This window comes from Aquarana catesbeiana, linkage group LG06 (assembly GCF_042186555.1).
Source record: "Aquarana catesbeiana isolate 2022-GZ linkage group LG06, ASM4218655v1, whole genome shotgun sequence".
NCBI classification, from domain to species: Eukaryota; Metazoa; Chordata; class Amphibia; order Anura; family Ranidae; genus Aquarana; species Aquarana catesbeiana.
In genome coordinates this window covers 375,772,968-375,791,767 of record NC_133329.1, presented here as the reverse complement: position 1 = coordinate 375,791,767, position 18,800 = coordinate 375,772,968, and the positions used below count along the sequence as shown (strand labels likewise).

General features: G+C 42.0%; 1 protein-coding gene across 2 annotated transcripts in view; it reads left to right on the top strand.

Moving 5' to 3' along the window:
• The first annotated feature begins 6,944 nt into the window (after positions 1-6,944).
• Positions 6,945-18,800, top strand: part of KYNU (kynureninase) — a 244,663-nt gene continuing 232,807 nt past the window's right edge. Inside the window, exon 1 of one of the 2 annotated variants that reach the window (XM_073634233.1) lies at positions 6,945-7,072. The gene's annotated coding sequence lies outside the window, so the exon portion shown is untranslated. Of the gene's footprint in view, positions 7,073-17,673; positions 17,817-18,800 lie in introns of those variants that run through there. The other variant, XM_073634234.1, reaches the window with a different exon arrangement.

Below are 18,800 nucleotides of genomic sequence, written 5' to 3'. Positions count from 1 at the left end.
AGGGGACAGTGTTGGAGAGAAAGTGAGTATTGCAGTACAAGCTGTTTTTTTATTTTAAATAGGTATGGGGTTTTTTTCTCTCTTTTTCTTTTTTGTAACCACTTGCGATAGCAATAAAAGTAATCAAACACGTTTTTTTTAAAGGGACAGTGTAAAAATAAAAAAAATGTAATAAAATGATTTTATTTTTTAAATGCCCTCGTCCCCGCATGCTCGTGCACAGTAGTGAACGCATACGTAGGCCACACCCACATATGTAAATGGTGTCTGCGCCACACAGGTGAGGTATCGCCCCGAACGTCTGAGCAAGAGCAATAATTGTAGCAAGCGCATGCAATTTTAAAACATGACATGTTAGGTATCTATGTACTTGGCGTAACATAATCTTTCATATTATATAAAAAAAGGGGGTATATATTATGTTTTGTTTTTTAATTCATTAAAGTGGATTTTTTCCACAAAAATTACATTTGAAAAACCGCTGCTCAAAAACCATGTGGTATAACAAATTGCAATGCCATTTTTTTCTCTAGGGTCTCTGCTTAAAAAAAAAAAAAATAAATAATATAGAATGGTTGGGGTTTCTAAGTAATTTTCTAGTAAAAAATACAGTTTTTTTATTTGTAAACAACAAACGTTAGAAAAAGGCTGGGTCTTTAAATGGTTAAAGTATAACTAAAGGCAAAACTTTTTCTTTTTAAGTTTTAGATAGAGGGGAGATGGATTAAAGCACCTGTCAGTGGCAGCTGGTGCGCAATTTTCTTGGGGGGGGGGTGGCCCATGGCCCCCTAGCCAGCCTGCCACCCCCACCCCCCAGCTAGCCCGCAAACCAACCACCCCCCACGCCCCTCTCCATCTGGCGCTAGCTCAATCGCCCCTTCCCCTCCAACGCTCAATCTCTGCATCACTCGCCCATCGCCTGTCAGGCCCCCCACCAGCCCCGCACTTACCACATCCAGGACGCTGCTTCGGCGGCTTTCCCCCTACGCCTCCTCCTGAGTTCTGGCAGTCGTTTCTCCAGGGCCAATCGGGTCACGGGACCCGTTTCCTGATTTGCCGGCAGGAGAGACAGGAAGACATTATTAATTTTTTTAATGTCACACAACTGGGTGGGCTCCAGGCACAGTGCTCTGTGCCTCAAGCTCACCCTTTTTAAAACAAATTAGAGCCTCAGGGCCTCAAAAAAAAAAACAAAAAAAACATTGCAATCCATGCATCTGGCGCACTGCATGTAGATTAGGGCCCAGGTACACCTGTCAGGTTTTTATTGCTATCTGTGTGCCCATTAGGGAAATCCCCCCTCTCTATTTGTCCTATTGACCATTATCATTGATGGTCTACAGTCTACAACCGTCTTAGCTCCTACCTCAATGAAAATAACCTTCTTGACCCCTTACAGTCTGGCTTTCGCTCGCAGCACTCCACGGAAACTACCTTACTAAAACTCACTAACGATTTACTAACTGCTAAAACCAACAGCCAGTACTCCATACTCCTACTACTTGACCTCTCTGCGGCCTTTGATACTGTTGACCACCCGCTCCTTCTCAATAAACTACATTCCCTTGGCCTCCGAGATTCTGCTCTATCCTGGTTCTCTGGCTATTTATCACAGCGCTCCTTCAGTGTCACCTACAACTCTGTCTCCTCCTCTCCATTGCCCCTTTCTGTGGGGGTCCCCCAAGGCTCGGTTCTTGGACCCCTTCTCTTCTCTATCTACACCACCTCCCTTGGTCACCTAATAACTGCCCACGGCTTCCAATACCACTTATACGCTGATGACACCCAAATCTATCTGTCTACTCCTCACCTCACTCCTTCAGTCTCCTCTCGCATTACTAACTTACTAAGTGACATATCAGCATGGATGTCGCACCACTTCCTTAAATTAAATCTCTCTAAAACTGAGCTATTAATATTCCCCCCCGCCCGTGCCCCCCTCCATGACTTTTCCATCAAAATCAACAATGCAACCATCAGTCCCTCCCCTCACGCCAGGGTACTAGGTGTAATCCTAGACTCCGACTTGTCATTTCAGCCTCAAATCCAATCATTGTCAAAAGTTTGTAGAATTCACCTCCGTAACATCTCTAAAATTCGCCCTTTTTTAACAAATGAAACCACCAAGCTCCTCATTCACTCCCTTGTTATCTCTCGTCTTGACTATTGCAACTCCCTTCTCATTGGCCTACCGCTCCATAGGCTATCCCCTCTTCAGTCTATCATGAATGCTGCTGCCAGACTTATCCACCTTACCAACCGCTCAGTGTCTGCCAACCCTCTACTTCAATCCCTACACTGGCTCCCAATCACCCAGCGAATTAAATTCAAAATTCTAACCACAACATACAAAGCCATTCACAACTCTGCCCCAAGCTACATCACTAATCTTGTCTCCAAATATCACCCAAATCGTCCTCTCCGCTCTTCTCAAGACCTCCTGCTTTCAAGCTCTCTCATCTCCTCCTCCCATGCTCGTCTCCAGGATTTCTCCAGAGCCTCTCCCATCCTCTGGAACTCGCTACCTCCATCTATCCGGCTAGCCCCTACTCTTGCTACCTTCAGGCAATCCCTGAAAACTCATCTCTTCAGGAAAGCCTATCACGTCTCCAACTAATCTCCTACCACTTCCACCAGCTCATTCCCCACAGTTACAACCTTTTGTACCACCTGCCCCACCCTATTAGATTGTAAGCTCTTTTGAGCAGGGCCCTCTTAATCCTATTGTATTGTATTGTATTATATTATAACTGTATTGTCTCCCTTTTATATTGTAAAGCGCTGTGTAAACTGTTGGCGCTATATAAATCCTGAATAATAATAATAATAATAATAATAATAATAATAAAGTGAAAGTAAAGTGGTTGCCCCCAGAAAAGTAACAAAGGGGAAATCTTCCAATACGGATATTAGTTCTGGGGACATGATAGTTTCCAAGGAATTCCCTTAATTTGCAGGGATTTCCTCTCACTTCCTGTTTGGATATGGAGCAGGAAGTAAAGGTGAATCTTCATAATGGGACACAGATGGTGAAAAAAAATCTGCCAAGGGTTATAACCCTCCCTTACTCTATCTAAATTGAAAAAATGGGGTTGGGCTTTAAACACATCCGGACCGCCCACAGTCGTTATACGTTGGCTGTTTGAAGAGGAATATCATTGTTATGGCAGCAGCTAGCTGCCATAACCCCGGTATCCTCTTCTTCAGTGAGCGATCCGGTTTCAGATAAATGTGGTCTCTGCGGCAGATTCGCTGCAAAAGATCACATCACTTTTATCGGCGGCAGGAGAGGGGCCCCCCTCCTGCCGCGCTCCGGTGCCCTCCGCCGTTAGGGATGAGCCGAACACTCCCCGGTTCGCATCCAGAACATGCGAACAGGCAAAAAATTTGTTCGAACACGCGAACGCCGTTAAAGTCTATGGGACACGAACATGAATAATCAAAAGTGCTCATTTTAAAAGCTTATATGCAAGTTATTGTCATAAAAAGTGTTTGGGGACCCGGGTCCTGCCCCAGGGGACATGGATCAATGCAAAAAGAAGTTTTAAAAACTGACTTTTTTCGGGAGCAGTGATTTTAATAATGCTTAAAGTGAAACAATAAAAGTGTAATATTCCTTTAAACTTTGTACCTGGGGGGTGTCTATAGTATGCCTGCATGTTTCCCGTGTTTAGAATAGTCTGACAGCAAAATGACATTTCTAAAGGAAAAAAAATCATGTAAAACTACTATCGCTAGCGCCGGCTATAATCAATTGTCGGTCCAGCAATGCACATAAAAGTTAATTGATAAAAACAGCATGGAATTTCCCCACAGGGGAACCCCCGAACCAAAATTAAAAAAAAAAAAAAAAAAAAAAAAATGCGTGGGGGTCCCCCTCAAAATCCATACCAGACCTGTATGGATTTTAATGGGAACCCCGCGCCAAAATTAAAAAAAATAAAAAATGGTGTGGGGTCCCCCCAAAAATCCATACCAGACCCTTATCTGAGCATGCAACCTGGCAGGCCACAGGAAAAGAGGGGGGGACAAGAGAGTGCCCCCACTCCTGAACTGTACCAGGCCACATGCCCTCAACATTGGGAGGGTGCTTTGTCCCTATGTTGATAGGGAGAAGGGCCTCATCTCCACAACCCTCGCCCGGTGGCTGTGGGGGTCTGCGGGCGGGGGGCTTTAACAAGGGGACCCCCAGATCCCAGCCCCCCCTGTGTGAATTAGTAATGGGGTACAAATGTACCCCTACCATTTCACAAAAAAAAAAACCACAAGAGACGGTTTTTGACAAGTCCTTTATTAATTTCTTCTTCTTTCTGCTTATTCTACGCTCTGTCCACACGATCCGCCTCAGTGGGAGTCTTCCGCCGTGTGACACTTCGGTTCTACTGACACTTCTTATATAACGGAGGGCGGGGCCACCCGGTAACCTTGCCCTTTCTGATGCAGGGGACTTCCCTATGGCTTTCCCCGTGTTGTCAGAGGGGGGCGGGGTCACCCGGCGGAATGTGCGGATGGAGCTGGGAAGAAGGAAGATGCGGGACGAGAAGATTGGGAGAAAGAAGAAGATGGAGAAGAAGATGGAGGAAGAAGAAGAACACAGAAGGAAGACCAGAAGAAAGAAGATGGAAGAAGAAGCAGAAAGAAGAAGAAATTAATAAAGGCCTTGTCAAAAACCGCCTTTTGTGTTTTTTAACCTTTTTGACACTTTTTTGTGAAATGGTAGGGGTACATTTGTACCATATTACCAATTCACACAGGGGGAGCTGGGATCCGGGGGGTCCTCTTGTTAAAGGGGGCTTCCAGATTTCGATAAGCCCCCGCCCCCAGACCCCCACAACCACCGGGCAAGGGTTGTGGGGAAGAGGCCCTTCTCCCCATCAACATGGGGACAATGTTGAGGGCAAGTGGCCTGGTACGGTACAGGAGGGGGGCGCTCTCTCGTCCCCCCTCTTTTCCTGCGGCCTGCCAGGTTGCATGCTTGGATAAGGGTCTGGTATGGATTTTTGGGGGGACCCCACGCTATTTTTTTATTTTGGCGCGGGGTTCCCCTTAAAATCCATACCAGACCTAAAGGGCCTGATATGGATTTTGAGGGGCACCCCCACGCCATTTTTTTTTGGCGTGGGGTTCCCCTTAATAACCATACCAGACCTGAAGGGCCTGGTATTGAATTTCGGGGGACCCCCACGCATTTTTTTTTAAATTTTGGTTCGGGGTTCCCCTGTGGGGAAATTCCATGCCGTTTTTATCAATGAACTTTTATGTGTATTGCCGGACCGACAATTCATTATAGCCGACGCTAGCGATAGTAGTTTTACATGACTTTTTTTCCTTTAGAAATGTCATTTTGCTGTCAGACTGTTCTAAACAGGGGAAACATGCGCCCCTATACAGGCATACTATAGACACCACCCAGGTATGAAATTTAAAGGAATATTACACTTTTATTGTTTCACTTTAAGCATTATTAAAATCACTGCTTCCGAAAAAAACGGCCGTTTTTAAAACTTTTTTTTTGCATTGATACATGTCCCCTGGAGCAGGACCCAGGTCCCCAAACACTTTTTATGACAATACCATGCATATAAGCCTTTAAAATTAGCACTTTTGATTTCTCCCATAGATTTTTAAAGGGTGTTCTGCGGCTTTTGAATTTGCCGCGAACACCCAAAAAAAACCTCATGTTCGACCCGAACATGAAGCCCATCCTTATCCGCCGCTTACCAGATCTGTCGGCAGAGGCGATCAGATCTTCCCCCTTGCTGGGCATGGAGATGAGTGAGGGGAAGATGGCCCCCACCCGTCTCCATAACAATGCAGGGCAGAAGTGACTTCAAAATGTCACTTCCACCCATAGCTCTTAAAGGACCTTTTTTTAAATTTTTTTTTTAAATGACAATTAAAAAAAAAAAAAATGTTATTGCATTTTAGTGTAAATATGAGATCTGAGGTCTTTTTGACCACAGATCTCATATTTAAGAGGTCCTGTCATGCTTTTTGCTATTACAAGGGATGTTTACATTACTTGTAATAGGAATAAAAGTGACACATTTGTTTTAAAAACAGTGTAAAAATAAAAAATAAAAGATAAAATAAATAAGAAAAAATGTTTTTTTAAACGCGCCCCGTCCCAATGAGCGCACGTGCAGAAGCGAACGCGTATGTGAGTAGTGCCCGCATATAAAAACGGTGTTCAAACCAAACATGTGAGGTATTGCCGCGATCGGTAGAGCGAGCGCAATAATTCTAGCCTTAGACCTCCTCTGTAACTCAAAATGTGCAACCTGTAGAATTTTTTAAATGTCGCCTATGGAGATTTTTAAGGGTAAAAGTTTGTCGCTATTCCACGAGCGGGCGCAATTTTGAAGCGTGACATGTTGGGTATCAATTTACTCAGCATAACATTATCTTTCACAATATAAAAAAAAAATTGGGCTAACTTTACTGTTGTCTTATCTTTTAATTCAAATAAGTGTATTTTTTCCAAAAAAAAAATTGCGCTTGTAAGACCACTGCGCAAATACGGTGTGACAGAACGTATTGCAACGACCGCCATTTTATTCTCTAGGGTATTAGAAAAGAAAATGTTTAATGTTTGGGGGTTCTAAGTAATTTTCTAGCAAAAAAAAACTTGTAAACAACAAATCTCAGACAGAGGCTCGGTCCTTAAATGGTTAATATACATTGGGGCAAATACCGATATGAAGGATTCTACACTTTACAGTGTTAATAAACCCACAACAGTAAAATCAGTCTGTATATGCAGAATAACACGCTTGTTATACTCACTGTGGAACTTAAGGGGTTAATCCTCTTCATTGTGTAAGAAGGCTGTTTTATCCTGTATGCACAGATCCCCCCCCCTCCCCCTGCACTGTCTATCTGGGGAAGGCCAGCTAACACAGGCAGAGTAGCTTACTTGCACATGCTCAGTTGTGTCTTTTATGCTGGAGCGCAGTTTCTTGTTCTCAGAGAAAGCCATGTCACATGATATCGACACGTGTGGGCATGTACACAGGCTGCAGTGAAAACCTGAATTTCCTAGACTCTCAGCACTGAAGAAACATCCAAAAAGGTATTAAGTGACAGTATTTTAATGTAAAAAGAAGATATTACTGGGTTTAGTAACACTTTAATGCAATAAGTAAAATGTTGGCACGCTAAAATCAGGGAAATCATATTTTTTTTAGAAACACACTGTAGCTGTTCTCAGTTAGATGTGTGTTTATGTACTAAAAAAAAAAAAAATAAATAATAATCATATAGAAGGCTTTCAGGCTCTTTTTGTGGTAGTATATACCAAACATGCAACAAAAGGCCGATCCATAACAAGGGCTAAAATCCACATGAAATTGGAAATATAGTTTCTTTAGTCCACCATGAAATAGGAGGTTATAATGGCTTATTGTGTGTGACCAATGCTTAAAGGTCATCCCTAATTATTTTTTTGGAAGGCTCAACACATGCATTGTTCGTCTGCTTTCCTATTCCCAGCCCACCAAATTCTTTGTTCACATTAATTACATATAGATGATGCACACATGCTGTGTTCAGATTCTTTGTATCCCTCTATCACAAAAGAAGAGAAGGTAGGAGGTGTAACTATGTAATGCAGCCTGGTTAAACAGATAGAAAGGAAAAAGCACCTGTGAGACCATGAGCAAACGGCATTGCCAGGCTACATCGGACGAACAGTCAATCCGCAAACCTATCTAGAACGCAGTGCGGTTGATTTAATAATGGCAAATAGGCTTAGAGAATTCACTTTGCAAAGAATAACCAATCACATGCAAAGAAACTTTTATTTAGAAAAAGTACTTTTGCTTACACATGATTGGATGATGTACTTCAGCCCATTTCCCTAGAGCTTAGTGAATGTGCTTTGCTAAGAAAACCTAATACCATGCAAAGAAGATTAAAATAACAACAACCCCTTTCCCCCAAGACCCTTTCTCTCCTTCCCAATTTCCTCCTTTCCTCCTTTCCTCCTTTCCTTCCACTCAACTTTCCATTAATCGGTTCCCGACCGGCGCGCCAATGTACGTCGGCAGAATGGCACGGCTGAGCAAATGATCATACCTGTACGTCCCTTTGAATTTGCCTCCGTGCCATCGCGTGCGCCCCGCCGGCGGCGTGCGCGCCCGACCGGGAGCTCCGTGAGTAGGATCGCAGGTCCCGCGGACTCGATGTCCACGGGGATATCCGCGATCGTCTCACAGAGAGGAAGAACGGTGAGATGCTAATGTAAACAAGCATCTCCCCGTTCTACCTAGTGACACTGTCACTGATCATAGCTCCCTGTGATCGGGAGCTGTGATCAGTGATGTGTCACAGCTAGCCCATCCCCCCTACAGTTAGAACACATCCCTAGGACACACGTAACCCCTACAGCGCCACCTAGTGTTAACCCCTTCACTGCCAGTCACATTTACACAGTAACCAATGCAATTTTAATCGCACCGATCGCTGTATAAATGTGAATGGTCCCAAAATCACGCCAAAATTTTCCTGACACGTCCGCCATAATGTTGCGGTCACAATAAAAATCGCTGATCACCGCCATTACTAGTGCAAAATGCCATAAAACTATGCCCTATTTTGTAGACGCTATAAGGCTATAACTTTTGCACAAACCAATCAATAAACGCTTATTGCGATATTTTATTTTTTTTTACCAAAAATATGTAGAAGATTACATATCGGCTCAAACTGAGGGAAAAAAAAATTTTTTATATATTTTTTGGGGATATTTATCATAGCAAAAAGCAAAAAATAATGCGTTTTTTTTTCAAAATTGTTGCTCTTTTTTGTTTATAGCACAAAAAAATTAAAACCGCAGAGGTGATCAAATACCACCAAAATAAAGTTCTGTTTATGGGAAAAAAACCTGTCAACCTGTCAATTTTGTTTGGGAGCCACGTCGCACGACCGTGCAATTGTCAGTTAAAGTGACGCAGTGCCGAATCGCAAAAAGTGCTCTGGTCTTTGGCAAGCAAAATGGTCCGGGGCTTAAGTGGTTAATATGCTTGGATACAGCACTCTGTGAACAGCCAGCTTTTTTTAGGAATTAACTTTTGTGACTTGCCCTACTTGTGGAGGGTGTCAATGACTGTCTTCTGTATAACTGTCAAGTCAGCAGTCACCCCCATGTTTGTGTAACCTACTAAACCAGACTGAGAGACCATTTAAAAGCTCAGGAAACTTATACACTTATACAGGTGTTTTGCGTTAATTAGCTGATTAGAGTGCGACACCTTGAGTCTACAATATTGAACTTTTTCACAATATTCTGATTTCCTGAGATACAGAATTTTAGGTTTTCACTAGCTGTAAGCCATAATCATCAAAATTAAAAGAAAGAATTGCTTGAAATATATCATTCTGTGTCTAATGAATCTACAGGCGGTCACTGAGTTACGAACCATTGACTTGCGAACAACTCCTACTTGCGAACAGGAGGCGGCGTGACGTTCTGCGCAAGCGTGGCCACTTTTCGATGGCGGGCACATTGGAAAACATCGGAAAACGGCGTCTGCGCATGCGTGGCTACTTGACAGGGCATCGGAAAACAACGTCTGCGCATGCGTGGCTACTTGACAGAACATCAGAGAACGACGTCTCTGCCGTTCTGTGCATGCGCTTCCGACTTACGAACAAATCCGACTTCAGAACAAACCGGCAGTCCCTAACCCGTTTGTAGCTTGGGGTCTGCCTGTATATAATATAGGAGTTTCACTTTTTGAAATGGCTGATAGGGTGATCTCTTATGAGTTGAGTAACCAATTGTGCATATAGATGATCTTTAAGCAAAAACTTTGAACAATGGAGTAAACATGTGGGTCATTGGTATGTATCCCTAAATAGTTAATTCCAAGGAGTAGGGATAATATGTCAGAGTTCCTAAATGGTACATTCCAACTTTAAGAGCTCCAGACAAGACAATGGTGGTGCTCAAATGATATACAGTATAAGGGGCACTGTGGTCCTTTCCTCAATGGTGGTAGTCCATCAACTTTCTTTAACAAGCACGTAGCAAATGAAGTGCTCATTGTACCTCCCTCACACACCAGTGAAGGCCACCCAGTGCGCATATGGAGCCAGCAGAGCTAGCCATAAAGGGTTGTGAACAAGGCCATTATTATTGAAACGCGTTAACATCTGCTATATTAGTTTGTCTTTTATGGAGTAACAATAAAATGTGAACATATTTAAGAGCATGTATGGAGTTGCAGATCATCCTCTACTAATTACTGTGTTGACAGCTGAGGGACTGCACATCAACCACCCAATAGCTCAGAAGGATTTCTACGTAACCCGGGGTAGTACTGATGGACTAGCCATAAAGGGACCTCTAAGTTCCAACTTCCAAGTTGTCATTACCAAACACTGGCCACCCATTGTTCTCCATAGTGTAAAAATAGGTTCAAAATTAATTTCATAATGCACATCATATACTTAACAGTCCTGGTAGGGATCAACCGAGAGATACTGAGCAAGTAGGAGCAGATGGATCATACCGATCACAGCACCGGGTACCAAGAGCACTGGTGTGCCTCCAGGGGCACGCAGCAGTCACAGGATTGTGTGGCTCAGGGTAACACAGCGTGCATGTGCTCAGCGCCGTACTACTAGTACTGGTAAAAGTACTGTGGGCAGGCAGCAAATGGTCTATACAAATTGAAAGTGTTTGGCCTCATATAATATGGTTTTGTTAAATCCTAAAGAAAATTGTATATTGTATGGCCAGAGTAACTGGAAAAAAAAAATCATATATTATAAAAATGTGTGCATATTTTTGCCTTTAACCTCCCTGGCGGTATGATTATTTCAGATTTTTGCGTCTCAAAGCAGTACAATTATTTTGCATAGAAATTTGGCGTTTTATATTGTAGGCCTGAAATTCTTAGCAATAACACACTTTTATATCTGTTCACCAAGAGTCTAGTAGACATCCCGGGTATGATGAAGTTTGAAACACAAAATCAGAAATTATAATATAATAAATAAATATATAAATAATTAAATAGTAAATAATAATATAATAATAATAATAAAATAAATTTCCCCACAATTCACTATCGCTCAATTCTGCAAGTGTTCTAATTTATTATCGCTGTTTTCTAGCTGGTTTAAAGCCACTTTTGACGTAAAGGGACACTTTTTGGTTGCTATGGACAATCTCCAGTTTCCAGGCAGAAAGAACAGTATTTATCATATAAAACTGCATGCAGGGCACTGGACAAAGCACTGGGGACAAAAGGGATGTGAAATAATCTCATACAGTACTGTAATCTGTAAGATTACAGTACTGTATGTGTTATGATTTTTCACTTTTTTGAATTCGCTGCCAGGCTCCGCCCCATGCGTCGCGACCAGGGCTTTTTTTCTCAAACAATAGGTGCTGGAACTCAACGACGACCCCCCAAAACCCCTCCCCCACACACCCTCCAAATCACATCAAATAGTGGGTGTGGTCATATTTCACAAACAGTAGAAGGGTCTTAAAGGGGCATTAAATATCAGGATTGCATTACATACAGAGTACAAAGTTCATGGGGGTTACACACAGAGTGCAGAGCTGTCACTTGTAAACACAGAAACCGGACTTCTGTGTTTACAAGTGATTGTGGTGAGCAGGCCCCAAAGAGTCAGAGCCAGAGGTGGTGGAACTGAGTTCCACTAAGTTCCCCCTGAAAAAAAGCCCTGGTCACAACGCGCGCAGGGAACGGAGCCTGGCACAGAGAGGCTTTGGGAGGAGGACAGAGCCTGCAGACACAGCGGGGGGACATCCCAGGATCCTAGGGACAAGATAAGTATACCGCACCAGGATCCTGCAATGCAATCCCGAGTGTGGCTCGGGGTTACCGCTGATGGTGCTGAAATGTAACCCCGAGCCACACTCGGGAATACCGCCAGGGAGGCTACAATACACAGACGATAACTAAACATAGGGTCACCCAGGCTATTATACACAGCTAAACTGAAGCAACTATTCAGGATAAAATTCCCAAACACCTCAAAATTCTGGCAACCCTGGGTGGATCACTTTCTTCTTCCAGGCTTTGATGAGTCCCTCCTGGAACCCTGAGGAATGATCCTTCATGACTACCATGGCTAGGGTCCTGGGCTGGCCCCGGAGCAGTCAACTTCCTTTCTTTCTTCCTCTCTCCTTTTCCCTGCCCTTTTCTCTTCCCTCTTTACCTTGTTTACCTCTCGTTGTCTTCTCGCTTCTCAAAACACTAAAGGAATGTGATTTTTTTTTTTTGATTTTTTTTTTTTTTGACGTTTCCTCCTTTCCTCCCTTTCCACTAGTTCTGAATACGTTAGTAATTGTTCCATTGTTGGATCTTCTGTTGTTTGAACCGGTCTTGAGGACAATATGCGACCGGTCTAAACTATGTGGCATGTTCACCAATGCCAGGAGCCTGGCGGACAAGATGGGTGAACTAGAGATACTGTTGTACAAGGAGGATTTGGATTTTGTGGGAATTTCAGAGACCTGGTTCAACAGCTCTCATGATTGGCTGGCAAACATTCAAGGTTATACCCTATACCGCAAGGACAGAGAGGGTAAAAAAGGGGGAGGGGTATGCCTATATATCAAGAATAATGTACAAGTGAATGTGAGAGATGACATCACTGAGGGGGCTAGGGAGGAGGTGGAATCTTTATGGGTAGAGCTTCAAAGGGATGAAGCTAAGGGGAAAATAATACTGGGAGTATGCTATAGGCCCCCTAACCTGAGGGAGGAAGTGGAGACGGATCTCCTATCACAAATTGGATTAGCAGCAAGGATGGGAAGTGTTATCATAATGGGGGATTTTAATTATCCAGACATAGACTGGGCGGAGGGAACCGCGCATTCATTTAAGGCTCGCCAGTTCCTTAGTGTCTTGCAGGACAATTTTATGGGTCAGATGGTAGACGCACCAACTAGAAATAAAACATTACTAGATCTACTGATTACCAACAATACAGACCTGATAACAGATGTGGAAATACAGGGCAATTTAGGTAACAGCGATCACAGGTCAATTAGTTTCAGTATAAATCACACAAATAGGAGACATGAAGGGAACACAAAGACACTGAATTTCAAAAGAGCCAACTTCCCTAAACTACAAACCTTGCTAAAAGGCATAAATTGGGATAAAATATTAGGAACAAAGAATACGGAGGAGAGATGGGTTTGCTTTAAGAGCATATTAAATAAGGGCATTAGCCAATGTATCCCATTGGGTAATAAATTTAAAAGAGCGAACAAACATCCTGGATGGCTTAACTCCAATGTAAAAATGCATATAAAAGCAAAGGAGAAGGCCTTCAAAAAATACAAGGTTGAGGGATCATCCACAGCATTCAGAATTTATAAAGAATGCAATAAGAAATGTAAGGGTGCAATTAGGTTGGCTAAGATAGAACATGAAAGACACATAGCGGAGGAGAGCAAAAAAAATCCCAAGAAATTCTTTAAGTATGTAAACAGTAAAAAAGGGAGGACAGACCATATTGGCCCCATAAAGAATGAGGAAGGACATCTGGTTACAAAGGATGGGGAGATGGCAAAGGTATTGAATTTATTCTTCTCCTCAGTCTTCACGAGTGAATCGGGGGGCTTCAGTAACCAAAACTGCAGTGTTTATCCTCATGACACAACACAGGAAGCACCTACATGGTTAACAGAGGACGGAATTAAAATTAGACTTGAGAAACTTAACATTAATAAATCACCGGGACCAGATGGCTTGCATCCGAGGGTACTTAGGGAACTCAGTCAGGTGATTGCCAGACCGTTGTTCCTAATTTTTACAGACAGTCTATTGACTGGAATGGTACCAGCTGATTGGAGAAAAGCCAATGTAGCACCAATATTTAAAAAGGGCCCAAAAAACATCCCTGGGAATTACAGACCAGTTAGCCTAACATCAATAGTATATAAACTCTTGGAGGGGATGATAAGGGACTATATACAAGATTTTAGTAATAAGAATGATATCATTAGCAGTAATCAGCATGGATTCATGAAGAATCGTTCTTGCCAAACCAATCTATTAACCTTCTATGAGGAGGTGAGTTGCCATCTAGATAAAGGAAGGCCCGTAGACGTGGTGTATCTGGATTTTGCAAAAGCATTTGACACAGTTCCCCATAAACGTTTACTGTACAAAATAAGGTGCGTTGGCATGGACCATAGGGTGAGTACATGGATTGAAAACTGGCTACAAGGGCGTGTTCAGAGGGTGGTGATAAATGGGGAGTACTCAGAATGGTCAGGGGTGGGTAGTGGGGTTCCCCAGGGTTCTGTGCTGGGACCAATCCTATTTAATTTGTTCATAAACGACCTGGAGGATGGGATAAACAGTTCAATCTCTGTATTTGCAGACGATACTAAGCTAAGCAGGGCAATAACTTCTCCGCAGGATGTGGAAATCTTGCAAAAAGACCTGAACAAATTAATGGGGTGGGCGACTACATTGCAAATGAGGTTCAATGTAGAAAAATGTAAAATAATGCATTTGGGTGGCAAAAATATGAATGCAATCTATACACTGGGGGGAGAACCTCTGGGGGAATCTAGGATGGAAAAGGACCTGGGGGTCCTAGTGGATGATAGGCTCAGCAATGGCATGCAATGCCAAGCTGCTGCTAATAAAGCAAACAGAATATTGGCATGCATTAAAAGGGGGATCAACTGCAGAGATAAAACGATAATTCTCCCGCTCTACAAGACTCTGGTCCGCCCGTACCTGGAGTATGCTGTCCAGTTCTGGGCACCAGTCCTCAGGAGGGACGTACTGGAAATGGAGCGAGTACAAAGAAGGGCAACAAAGCTAATAAAGGGTCTGGAGGATCTTAGTTATGAGGAAAGGTTGCGAGCACTGAACTTATTCTCTCTGGAGAAGAGACGCTTGAGAGGGGATATGATTTCAATTTACAAATACTGTACTGGTGACCCCACAATAGGGATAAAACTTTTTCGCAGAAGAGAGTTTAATAAGACTCGTGGCCACTCATTACAGTTAGAAGAAAAGAGGTTTAACTCTAAACTACGTAGAGGATTCTTTACTGTAAGAGCGGCAAGGATGTGGAATTCCCTTCCACAGGCAGTGGTCTCAGCGGGGAGCATTGATAGCTTTAAGAAACTGTTAGATAATCACCTGAATGACCGCAATATACAGGGATATGTAATGTAATACTGACACATAATCACACACATAGGTTGGACTTGATGGACTTGTGTCTTTTTTCAACCTCACCTACTATGTAACTATCTATGTAACTATGATTCGATATGCTTGGAGAGCCCTGAGCCTCTTTTTCGTTATGTACGATGCACAAGTAATGTGTCTTTAGAACTGACACACTGTTAAACTTTGTACTTGCATGTATGCATTTTGCTCAATTATATTGGAATCTGATTTGTACTCTTTTGTATAACAATAAAAAGTTTGCAAAGAAAATATACAGAAGATAAAAAAAATTGCACCCCCCAGTACATCCAAATGGCTCTGTAGAGTAGGGAAAATAGCTGAGATGGAAGATCTAATCCATCAAGCTCAGGATACTCCAGCTAAATTTAAAAAAAAATAGACATGTTGGCTTCATTTAAAGAATCGACAGAATATCGCAACATCCTAACAGATTCCTCATAGCTTGACCTGGGGGGACGTAATTGCTACCTAACAAATAAACCAGACATCTATCCATGGACACCCCCCCCCCCTTCCTCACCCCCTCTATCCATCACTCCATTTTTCCCCATACACATATACTAGTCTCACAGACAGATTCCAGGTGAGGACCATTACACCGAAAACCCACAACAATAATAATGGGACTTATACACAAAACCTAACATTTCCTGTATTGAGCAATCCATAACCGAGAGACCGGCATGTTAACGACTCAAAATTAGACAGATGATGCCCCCATCCACGTACAGTTAGTTCCCAATAGGGGTACGTGGGGGGCGCGGCGATATACCCGACTTTTTTTTTTTTAAATCAAATAATTTTTTTATTTCTTTTATATACAAACATCATAAACAATGATAACAACATACAACCCAGCACGTATAGAGAAGGAATAATAAAAAAAAAAAAAAAAAAAAACTTACAGCACGACTCTACTAAGGGTCCTCTAGGAGGACCACATGTCCCATTTTAGTCCTAAAACGTCCCACAGCTCTACGTGTTCTAGTTGATTTTTTTATATGTAACATCTTGATTTAGGTTTTCTCTTCTTTTTTCTTTTCCCCTTAGCAGTTTCACTGTATACCAATGTTAATACTGTATTTCAAAATTGTAATGACGCTTGGTTCCATTTGTAACATGCAGTTTGGTTAATAAAAACATTGAAACAAAAAAAACAACTAAAAAATTGCGAAAATCATTTCCGCAAAAGAAAGCCCTGTTTGTTGCACCAGAAAGTTATGTATTAAACAACACGCCTGTTACATATTTGTTATGTAGCAATGACTCTCGGCGGAGCTGCTGGTTTAAGCGGGCTTGTTACCTTCACTCTCCTTCCCTCTGTTTCACCGGCACCGGGTCTAGGGTTCCGTTGAGTTTACCTCTGGACGACACACGCACCAACACTTGAGTACGTTTTCAATGCTTTATTAAACCATCAACGAAGGAAGTAGCAGGAAAGAGGTAGAAGGAAGACTACAGAGGAAAACTCAAATACCTTTGTAGTAAGATTCTTGACAAATGTCCTTTGGGGTTAGATATTTCAGTAGAATGCACTCCCTTGGTGGGACACACTCCTTGCACGCCTGGATAGGCCTCTCTCACTTGCCTAGCAGCCAGTACGTAGCACGAACAAAAGTCTCTGCCACAGACTTGTTTGGGATGAACCCGTACGATCCTCTGCCACCGGAACGGAGGACCACGAGATAGCTCTCTAATGCATACCTGTCAGCCAGGAGGGCCAGCAGGTGGCTGTAAAACGAACCCCAAAATATGGCATCTGTCTCATAAATACCCTCGCCTAGAATGCAACTCGGAGGACCACCTCCACCGAGTTGTCTCCGGGACAGAAGAGCATCCATACGCTTAGACACGCTGCCTTTCCAACACTAGCCAGCGGTAACAGCGACACCCACGGCTCAGTATGGAAACACACGCAACGTCAGCCAAGCTGGAGCAGAGGCAAATCTAACCTTCCTAACGAACATGTTACTAAATTTACCTATCAAATGGTAGATCGCAAATCTACCAGCGCTACAGTTAAATATGAATATAACACTCCATTTTATCTTACAGCTTATACCTATATCTTGGTTGTGATGGTTATAGACCAATACTGAGGTATAAAATAACTCTGTGATATAGTTTCTATGTTTGGTACTAAAGTGTTATGAAAACCAGCCAAATCAACAAATGGCAGATATATTGATCCTCCTAAATATACAGTATGCATGAATATGTGTCCATTCTGCAGAGAAGCAAGTCATTCATAAATTGTGATTGGCTGGATTACAACATTGCGAAATTCTCTGTAGATCAGATAGATCTATGTGTAAATATTCAGGCAAACTTAAAAAGGATGAGTTTGCAGTTCTGATCTTCATTAACAGAGTTTAAACTCCAGGTATTTACTGTGAGCAAGCTAACCCTGTAGTGATCGTTTACCTCCAGGATAAATAACCTTTGCTACCTTCTAGTTATTTGCTGAGTAAAGGGGCGTGATAAACAGTCAGGACAGTCACTGCACATTATTTAAACAACTCTGAATGAAATGATTTGTTTGGTTGCACTGTAAAGTCTTGTGTTTCGTCAAATCTTCTACAACACTTGAAAGTTTATCATCTTAAGGTATGTACTATATATTCTTACATGCTTTGTATTCTGAGCTAGGCTCCTATATTGCATTCGTTTGCTTCTCTAATTGTAATCACTTCAGCTCTCATACCTGGATACCCCCTTAGGCCTGATTCACATTTACGCAGGTTGCAGTTTGCATATTCCAGGTGCATTTTGCGTTTTTCAGTAAACGCTTTTCATCCATTGAAGTCTATGGAACCAAAAACCAGGAATAAAAAAAGTTTCTGGCCCCTTCCATAAAATGCACAGATTGTTTCCTACATCTATAGGAAACCGTGTTAAATGGACTGTAGTGTGTTTCTGCAAAACTGAAAACGCACTAAAAAATGCATAGATGTGAACCAGGCCTTATAGGCCAGAGCAATTTTTTACATTTCCACTATGGGCCTGTTTATTCAGTGATAAATTTGTCATTACTTATGTGAACAAAGTATCACAAATGTATCACAAAAGTATAACAAAGCACATTTATCTAGTTTTGTTACTTTTTTGTCTATAGATAACGTACAAAATAAAATACCTTTTGCAGGAAAATATTGCCAAAATAAAGCCTAGTTTGTTCTTAAAAAAACAAACAGTGTAGTTTATTTTTTTATGAACAAACTAGGCTTTCTTTTGGCAATATTGTCCTGCAAAAGGTATTTTATTTTGTATGTTATCTATAGACAAAAAAAAAAACAAAACTAAATAAATGCGCTTTGTTATACTTTTGATCAGTATTTTTAAAATATGTATGTATATTTTTGCCTTTAAAAAAATAAAGATAAAAAGAAAATGCAAAAATCATATCGGCAAAAGAAAGTCCTGCTTGTTGCGCCAAAACGTTATTTATTATACAAGATGCCTGTTACATATTTGTTAAATCTAACAATCCATTTTATCTTATAATGCATTTTATCTTACAGCTTATATCTATAGCCAGGTTGAGATGGTTAAAATAAGTAAATAGTGCTGGTTTATTAGGGCTGGTTAGGG